Here is a 10,193-nt window from a genome sequence, read left to right on the forward strand (position 1 = left end):
GTTGTGAATGCAGCAACACTGGAAGTTTTTAAGCAGATGTTGGATAACCATCTGTCTGAAGTAGTGTAGGGTTTCCTAAGCAGGGGGTTGGGCTAGAACAGTGTTTCCCAACCTTGGCAACTTGAAGATATTTGGACTTCAACTCCCAGAATTCCCATTTGCTGGCTGCGGAATTCTGGGAGTTGAAGTCCAGATATCTTCAAGTTGCCAAGGTTGGGAAATACTGGACTAGAAGACCTCAAAGGTCCCTTCCAACTCTGTTGTTGTTGTTGTTATATGCCAGCAAGAAAACCTCTTGGTGCCACAAGTCAAAGCTAACAGGAATCAAAGTTTCTTCTTCTTTTTTTGCAGCATGTTAAAGCTGCCTGGGGATTCTGTGGTTGAAGAGCAGGCATCTTAAAATGGCTGCCTTTTAAAAAAAAGAGGGCAACTGAAACAATGCAGAACTCGGAAGTGATCTCCCTGCTGGCGCCTCTAAACCTTTTTGCGAGTCTATGGAGAGGAGCGGTGAGGCGGGTATAGGCGGGGCCTGTTGCTGGGGAAGTGTCTGAATCTGTCGGCAGGCCGGCCGGCGCATTACGTCATCCCGACATACTCCGCGCGCTTCCGACTTTCCTCTTCCCCCCCACCCCCCCTCGCCTCGTGTTCTCCCTCTTTCTGTCTGTGAAGTAAATCCAAAATGGCTGCCGGTAACGGCTGCGAGTTGCAAGAGGCGGCCGTCGTTGAGCCGCAGCGCGGGTTTTTAGACGGGGGGGAAAAGCCGCTGTAAAGAGAGCGGGTGTGGAGGCGGTCCTCCCTGCTTGGGCCCTCTCGGCCGTCTTGTACAACAGCCCTGCCAGGTAGGCCGCTTTTTTTTTTGTAATGGCGGTGGTAGGGCCGGCTCCCCCTCCATCCCGCTCTGCGAGATAAGGAGGCTTTTGCGTTTGAGAGAGAGAAAAAAATACATAGAGGATGGGCTATGACTCCCGTCATCCTCCAGCCGGGGATAATGGTGCTTGGAGTCCCCCACCCCCCAGGCCTCATGGTGGGGAGAGGGTAAGGAAGGAGTCCTGATGGAGGAATTCTTGGAGGTTTTTGGGGTGGCGAGGTCATTCGAGAGGCTTTGCTTACTACAACAGCCCGACCAGGTTGGCCAGGGCTGGAAGAAACCACCTCAGAGCCTTTGTAGGCTGCTCTGGGCCTCCCTCACAACAGCCCTGCCAGGTTGGCCAGGATGGTGGGGATGCTAAAGAGACTGGAGGGATGAAGGGAGCTGGCAGTGGATAACCAGAAAGTTAGCACCCACTCCTCTCCTAGAAGAATGCCGCCCCTCTCCGCAGACTACTTCAAGAATTATTTTTAAAAATATATTTACATTTTATTTACTTTTTTTTAAAGGCAGGATATTATATTTCCCTAAAGGAGAAACTTTTATACTCTTCAAAAGCAGCCCCCCAAGTAAATATTTGTTATTATTTTTATTTACCTATTTATTACATTTCTTTACTGCAAGGGGACTCTGGACAGCAACATGAAAAAATAAAATACATATTTGCATATGTGGGACTGATTGTGGTAGATTGTGTGTGTGTGTGACACTGAAATATAATTTTATCATATTTTATCTGTATCTCAAATGATTGCATTTTATTCTGATCTCATTTTAAATCGTATTTTATCCCAACTTCATTTTAAATTGAATTTTAATCAAATTTAATAATCTGTCTCTGGAAGTCCCAGAGGTTAATCAATCTATCAATAAAAAGAAAATAAAATCAGAAATATATATGCATGTATAAAACCACAATGCATAAATACAGGTAGTCCTTTTATTATGACTGCAATTGAGCCCAAAATTTCTGTGGCTGAGCAAGAAAGTTGGACTGGGCTAGCCCATCTAGTTACAAGAAGACCTTCAGCCTCAGGGTGATGGGATTAGCCAGGGTGGATAAAAATCCATGTTTTAAAAAAAGAAAAATCAGTTTTTTTAACTTTAAATCTGATTTTTTAAAATCAAAGTTCACTTTAATAAAGTGCTTTATGGAGGGAAAATCTATCTAAAGATAGTTTTCTATTTAAGATACATTAATGTATCTTAATGTGACAAGAGCAAAGTCCTTCACCTTGGTAAAAAAAAAACCCTGGACACACATACAGCCTGGGAGAAACCCCTCTCAGCAGTAGCGACGGCGAAAGAGATCTCGGAGTCTTGGTGGATAATCAACTAAACATGAGCCAACAATGTGCAGCAGCAGCCAAAAAAGCCAATATAATCCTAAGCTGCATCAACAGGGGAATACACTCCAATACCAGGGAAGTCTTAATACCACTCTACTACCCCCTGGTCAGACCACACCTGGAGTACTGTGTTCAGTTCTGGTCACCACACTTCAAAAGAGACATTGAAACTCTGGAGAAGGTGCAAAAAAGAGCAACCAAAATGACCAGGGGTCTAGAAACCAAGACTTACGAAGAGAGACTTAGGGAACTAGGCATGGATAGCCTAGAGAAAAGGAGGGGCAGAGGGGACATGATAGCAGTCTACAGGTATACGAGGGGTTGCCACCGAGAGGAGGGGATCACTTTATTCTCCAGGGCACCGGAGGGCCGGATGAGGAACAATGGCTGGAAGCTGACCAAGGAGAGATTCAACCTGGAAATAAGGAAGAACTTCCTGACGGTCAGAACGATCAACCAGTGGAACAACATACCAGCGGACGTTGTGAACTCCAATACTCTGGACATTTTTAAGAGGAAATTGGACTGCCATTTGGCTGGGATGCTGTAGGGTTCCTGCTTAGGCAGGGGGTTGGACTTGATGGCCTTCATGGTCCCTTCCAACTCTAACAATAAATAAATAAATAATGTATTTAGCATGTGGCAAATATGTAGGTGTACAGTGGTTCAAATATTAATGTCCAGTCCGCCCAGCCATTCAAGTCCACGCTGAAGAAAATCAGACACAGGGCCGGTGCAAGCTCTTGATGGACATTCGGACACAATGTGGACATTTTGTCGAGGAGCACCACAGTCACCCTGAGGACAATAACAACTCTGAGGTTTTTGGTACTCTGAACTTGTTGGTTTTCTTGCAGTTGTTTCCTGACCCAACCAGGGAACATTACCAGTGCTAGAATGTGGGAGGAGGAAAAGGAGAGAGGAGGAGAACTGTGGGCTCCTTGGTGTTCTCTTAGGTTGGTGGTTTCCTTGCAGACATTTAATGGCTCAACTAGGGAAGATCATTAAGGTTGGAAGGATGTGGGATTTGCTCTGTTGCCCTGCCAGTGCCAAGGATTCTTCCCTTGGGAGTTTGGACATCACATGATTGCCTGACTGACTGAAAGATGTGTGGGGTATGCTTTTCCTTTTTAGGATCCACCAAAGTTCAGGTGAGGAGCACCCTAACATCATCAGAAGAGGTCAAAGAGATGCGAGCAGTGGGGGCATCTGGAGCCAAAGACCTTCCACTTGGCAATTCTAGAGGGTTTTGGAGACCTGCATGATATGCGGGCAATGGGCCACGGTTATGTGGAAGAGGTGAGTTTGGTAATTGGATGTGACCTTTTGCCACCAGGGTGATTTTTTAAATTGATTTGTTGATTTTATTGATGCACCTCCTGTCTCGCAATCCAAAGCCACTCTGGGGCCGATCAGCCAAAATTCCCAGCTCCTATCAGGTCAGTCCCCTGGTTTCTGTGACAGCTCCTGTATTTATTTATTGGATTTGTATGTCGCCCCTCTCCAAGGACTCTGGGGAGCTCACAACATATCAAAACAATAAACAATATACTGTACATATTTAAAAAAATCCCATTAATATAGCTGAAAACTTTAAAAACTCTGAATAACATTTAAAGTCTTTCATTCCCATTCCCACAGCAAGACATGCTACACTCATTGGCCAGGGGGCTAAAGCCTGGCGGCACAGAGAGGTCTTGAAACAATTACAAAAGGCGAGGAGGGTGGGGGCAGTGGGATCCTCCAGTCCCAACCAGAGACAGTCGCTGGGTGTGCAGATCTGTGCATTCACTGACAGCTTCTCTCAGCCTGTCATGTCTTCTGTGCAATAGTGATCCCTGTTTTTTGTAGTGCTGCATTTATTGGTATATTACTAATAGCAATTTTGAATCCCTGGGAAACCATTATGTCTAGGAAAAGACAAATTGAGCAATTTTTCAAAGAATAGTGGACTTATGATTACTTTTTCATGCAGTATAAGAAAATAATTGTTTGTCTAATATGCCAGGATTTGGTGGCTGCGTTCAGGGAATACAATTTGTGTCAACACCTACGAAACACAACATAAAGGCAAATATGATTTGGTTGGATAAGCGAGAAAAGACAAAATACTAAAACTGAAAAATGGATTGACAACGCAGCAAGATGCTTTTGTGAAGGGGAAGCAGCAAATTTTCAAGTTGCCAAGCTAATAGCACCTACTGGCAGACCATATGTAGAGGGAGAATTTGTTAAAAATGCCTTTTCTCTGTTGCCAAAGAGAGGTGTCCAGAGAAGGCTGATTTATTTAGTACAGTGATTCAGGACCTACAATTACAGGAAGGATTGAAGAAACGGGGGACAATTCGCATCAGCATTTGCAAAACTCCTAAAAAAACTTTGCTATTTTTCGCTGGCACTCGAGAAAAGCAATGATGTTCGTGACTGCATCACTTCTAATTTTCATTCATGGGACAAATGATTATCTTGAAGTCATAGAGGAGCTTCACACTGAAAAGTACTAAAGGAACAACAACTACAGGAGAGGGTATCTTTGAAAAGTTTGCCAGTACGAATGATTTGCAGCTGGACTGGGCTAAACTAACCAGTATGACAACTGAGAGTGTTCCTAGCATGGTGGGTTGTATGAAAGGTCGCACGCATTAGCGAATGTTAGTCAAATGTGTTATGTAGGTGTGAATTATAAAACAAACTTGGTTTATTAGCATTTAGTAATAGCAATACACAAACGGCAAGCAAGTAAAACCATATATATAGAACGCCCAGCTAGCTCCTTTTATATACACTGTCAACAGCCCCAACCAATCGGGTTGTAGGAAATCTCCCTGCCTCCTGGAGTAACCAATCCGGGCGCTTTAGCTGTGACTGACGATGTAACAAAATGTTTTTTAATTAAATGGGGGTTTAGACTTGTTTTTATTGTTGGGTTTTATTATACAGTGGTCCCCCGATTATCGCGAGGATTCCGTTCCAGGACCCCTCCCAATGATCGGTTTTTCGCGAAGTAGCGGTGCGGAAGTAAAAACACCATCTGCGCATGCGCAGGTGGTGTTTTTACTTCCGCCGCAGCAGCGAGGAGCTGAAGATTGGGGTTTCCCCGCCGCCCACGCAAACTCCTCGCTGCTGCTGAGCCCACCGCTTGTCTTGTCCGCTGCCTGCCTGCCCGCGCGCCCCCCGCCCGCCCACGGCGTTCGTTCGCGCCGCTTCCCAGCTGAGTCCTGAAGCCAAACGCGGAAGTTCGCTTCAGGACTCAGCTGGGAAGCGGCGCGAGCGAACGGCGTAGGCGGGCGAAGGGCGGGCGAGCGGCAGCGAGGAGTTTGCGTGGGCGGTGGGGAAACCCCAGCGCCGCTTCCCAGCTGAATCCCGAAGCCAAACGCGGAAGTTCGCCTTTGCCTTCTGGCTTCAGGACTCAGCTGGGAAGCGGCGCGAGCGAACGGCGTGGGCGGGCGAGCGGCGGGTGCGCGGGCAGGCAGGCGGCGGACAAGCGGCGGGCGGACAAGACAAGCGGCGGGCGCGGCAGCAGCGAGGAGTTTGCGTGGGTGGTGGGGAAACTCCTCGCTGATGCCCGCCGCTCGCCCTCCCGCCAGCAAGAGGGGGAAGACCCAGGGAAGCCGCCCAGCGGCTGATCTGCCCGGCGCCATCTACGCATGCGTGGCCATAGAAAAAAGGGCGCGCATGCGCAGATGGTGTTTTGACTTCCGGGTTGAAAAATCGCGATATAGCCTTTCGCAATGATCGGGATCGCGAAACGCGGGGGATCACCGTATTGGGTTTCTTAGATTTTCTACTGTATTGATTCTGTTGGGTAAGCCACCCTGAGTCCACAGGAGAAGGACAGCCTAGAAATCCAATGAAATAAAATGAAATAAATAACAAAGAGATGGATGTGCAGCCTTACTGATTTCCCTGCATCTCTCCCATCTGAGATATATCTCAATCTCAGGAACCATGCACTCTTTGGCAGCACCTATGTCTGAATTTATTCTCTGCAATCTCCAGCCAGGTCCAGACTAACCGATGAACACTTGCATCACTGGTTACGATTGGCCGTGACAAATATGGAATTGGACATTGACTTTCTCATCAGCCAAAAGCCAGTAAGTTTCTGTTGGTTAAAATTGTTCTTCAGTTTAAATATTGTATTTAAATATTGTATTATTTCATGTTTTTGTATTACAAATAAGATATGTGCAGTATGCATAGGAGCCGGAGAAGGGCAGCATACAATTGAATTGAATTTGTTCATTTGTTTTTCTAAACTATAATTCACATCTCCCCAATGGTCTGAGGAACCTTGAATTGGCCCCCTATTTGAAAATTTTGAGGACTCAATGGGCTAGACATGGCTAGTTTTATTTATTTAGAAAATGTATATTGCTGCCTACTTCCCCAGGACATCTTTCAGGGAATTAAACACAATATAAAAGAAGAAAAAATAAAAATCCCCCCCTTCATTCCAGAGACAACCCACACTCATACCTGGGGCTACCTTTGAAGAGGGTTCGGAATTTCAGATCATTCAAAATGCAGCCGCGTGAGCAGTATTGGGCCTTCCAAGGCATGCCCACATCTCTCCATCACTCCGGGGCTTGCATTGGCTGCTGATCTGTTTCCGGACACAATTCAAAGTGTTGGTTATGACCTATCAAGCCTTGCATGGCATCGGGCCAGACTACCTCCGAGACCACCTTCTGCCGCACGAATCCCAGGGTCCCATCAACCAAAGAATGCCGGCTGGTGGGGCCTAGAGGAAGAGCCTTCTCTGGTGGGGCCCCGGCCCTCTGGAATCAGCTCCCCCTGGAGATTTGCACTGCCCCCCCCCTTGCCTTCCGAAACAGCTTAAAACCCCATCTTTACTGCCAGGCCTGGGGTTTCTAGATCTTCACCCTGACCAATTAATGCTTTTTAGTATGATTGCCAAATGAATGGTTAATGGAAGGTTTTTTAATGTATTATTAATTGGATTGCTTCATATTGTTTCTCGTCTATGCTGTGAGCCGCCCCGAGTCCTCCGAGAGGGGAGGCATACAAATCCAAATAAATAAATAAATAAATACCACCCATTTAATGGGTTCCGTCCTACTGTGGAGTCGCCAGGCCCACTGGCAGAATGATGCCTCCAGGGCCTTCCAAATGAGTTTCAGAGTAATTTCCGAGGGGAGGATGTTCTAGAGCAGAGATGGTGGACCTTTTCCCCCTTGGGTGCTGAAAGAGCGTGTATGCGTGTTATTGCACATGCACGAGTGCCCACGCCCATACCTCCGTGCCTGGGGAGGGTGACCCTCCGGAGGCCCTCTGGAAGCCGGAAGTGGGCTGTTTCTGGTGGGCCCAGTAGGCCCGATTCTTTCCCCCTCCCCAGACTGCAAAGGCTTCGTTGGAGGATGAAAACGCCCCCCCCCCCCCACCACCCCACATGGAGGCTCCCTGGAAACCTAACAATGCCCTTCCAGAGCCTCTGCGAGAGCCAAAACTCCGCTGGCCGGCACAGACATGCACGTTGGAGCTGAGCTAGGGCAATGTCTTGCGTGCCAGCAGATATGGCTGCATGTGCCGCCTGTGGCACCCGTAGGTTCGCCATCACTGTTCTAGAGGTTAGGCAGCCACCACGAAGAAGGTAGTTCCCTCAACTGTTCCTATAATCTCTAGACCCATCATCATCTTTGTTACTCTACAACAAAGCTTTAGATTTCCATCCCATCCTAGTTGCTCAGCAGGGTAGATTTGGTTTAAATCAAAATTTAAATTGATCCAAGATGAGCTTGGACTGGCGCCCTAGTCTAGGCCCATCGGTTCCCATTTTGACCAAGCCTGTTTTCCCCAAGAGAAAGAATCCCCCTCTTCAGCTGCTTCAACCTTTGGCCCCTGAAGTTCCCAGCAGACGTGGCTGAGCTAAAATTGCCCAGGCTTTACCGCTTGCCCAGTAGCACAGGTTGCTCCTCCTCCTTGGATGATCACTTGTTCAGGGATGGGAGCTAGACTGGCCCTGAACCAGGGAGGCTTAAGAACCGGTCCCCAGAGTTGAAGCCCTCACAACATTCCTGCAGCCCCCAGTTAGGCCCCTCGCTGCTTGTTTTCATGGAACAGTGGAAAGGGGAAGCCGGCAGGAGGCCGCAAAGGGCAATCCTGGCATCGCAGCATGTGGTGGGTGTCACCTGGAAGTGCTGCTGTGAGTTGCTGCAGTCTTGTGTTATAGATTGTGGCCACACATCGCATAGCGACAAGAGTTGCCAATCCCAATGACCATCATTAAACCAGGATTACCCGAATCATGCGTAACTGATGCCTTTTTTGGTTTGTGTGTCAAAAGGGTGTGTGCCCACACACATTCCCTCCCTCCCCCCCCCGTGCATGCACACAACTCCCCCCACCCTCCTGCCCCCTGCACACAGGCCTCACTAACACCTGGGACAGTGAGCAATGGGCAAACAGGCAAACCAGAAGTTCAGAAAGACAGACTTCCACTTTGTTGTTTTTTGCACTCCAGAGGTTTCCAGAAGCTTCCCTGAAGCTCCTGGAAGGCGAAAACGTCCTTCCCCAAGGCCCCAAATCAGCTGGCCAGTGCGTGCGTGCGTGCACACTGGAGCTGACCTAGGGCAACGCCTGGTGTGCCCGTCCCTGCCCTGACCCCTTACATTCTTTCTGTTGACAAACACATCTATTTGCTCCTTTGTAGTTGGCTTCTCCTCCTCCAGTGAAGCCTCGGGGCGTCTGACAGAAGTTTAAAATTAAAAGCAGTACCAATTTTTTAGAATGCAGATTCAAGTTAAATGTACTGGGCTGTAACGTTTGCTGGTATTAACATGTGTGTGTGTGTTTGTGCATGCCTGAATCCCAGCCTCCCTCCCCCCCTCCCCCCCAGAGTTATCCTTTGGTAAGGTGCATGGCCAATACATTTTGTAAACAAGATTCAAATATTTCCCTGCTTCTTTCTTCTCTCTCAGGTCGATTCATAGTTGAAGGGCCTCGTCCAGTGGTCGGAATCGTCCAGGCTCTGCACTTCTTGGCTTTCCTGACCCAAACCGGAACCCAAAGTTGGATTTTGAAGAAGCAGGCCAGACACAGCATTGACCCTTTTGAACTTTGGTGTTGGAGAGGACCTTGAGAAGACCATGGGCGGCCAAGAAAGCAATAGGACAAATCAAACCAGAATTCTTACTTGAGTCTGCAGTTTATTTCAGTTGCTTTGGCATTATTGTTTTAAGTTTATTTACATATGTTCACATTACATAAGTGCTTGATGAACAGCGCATTGTCTGGATCAGTTTATTTTTATTCAGTAATGCACTTCCTACTCTTCTACCTCCACTTTCCAACCATTTATAAAACAAGTCAAGTTAGAAAATACTTTGTTTCTTTTATTTTTATAATGTCAATCTATCCATTTCTGCACAATATACAAAAAAATTAATTACATCAATTGTGGCCTTTTCCTCATTCCATTTCCAATTCTTGCTGTTGTGAAGGGATGTAATATTAAGTATAGATGCCCTTGGTTATACTTCTCAGTATGCCTAGCAAGATTATTTCTGTTTTATAATCTGTGTTGTTTTTATTTGATTTATTTGATTTATATGACGCCCAATCCCATTTTAACATTTTCTCCAACCATGTATGTGTTTTGTCCAATATTTCTTTGCTTTATACGTGTCACCCACGTCTAGGATGATACATCCCCAGTATCTGGTTATGTTTCCAACATTTGGCGGACAGACTTTTAAACATCTTGGCTAATCTTGCGGGTGGTAGACGCCACCTATGGAGCATTTTATATGAATTTTCCTTATATGCAATTGCCATTGTCAACTTACAATTTATTTCCCAAAGCTTTTGCCATTCATCTAAGTCTATGGTATATCCAAAGGTTTTTGCCCATTCTAGGAGGGGGAAATAGTGTGTCCTATATTCCGAAAAATACAGAGTTCTAAAAAACATACTCAAGAATTGGAAGGGAGCTTCAAGGTCTACTCAGGGGGAAG

General features: G+C 46.7%; 1 long non-coding RNA gene across 1 annotated transcript; it reads left to right on the top strand.

The window, feature by feature from the left end:
• Window positions 1-635: 635 nt before the first annotated feature.
• On the top strand, window positions 636-9,464 carry LOC139156328 (uncharacterized). The gene is made up of 4 exons (XR_011557287.1): window positions 636-839; window positions 3,352-3,516; window positions 6,217-6,314; window positions 9,159-9,464. It is a non-coding gene; the product is annotated as an uncharacterized lncRNA (long non-coding RNA).
• Window positions 9,465-10,193: the final 729 nt, after the last annotated feature.

Source organism: Erythrolamprus reginae, chromosome 1, assembly GCF_031021105.1.
Source record: "Erythrolamprus reginae isolate rEryReg1 chromosome 1, rEryReg1.hap1, whole genome shotgun sequence".
Lineage (NCBI taxonomy): Eukaryota > Metazoa > Chordata > Lepidosauria > Squamata > Dipsadidae > Erythrolamprus > Erythrolamprus reginae.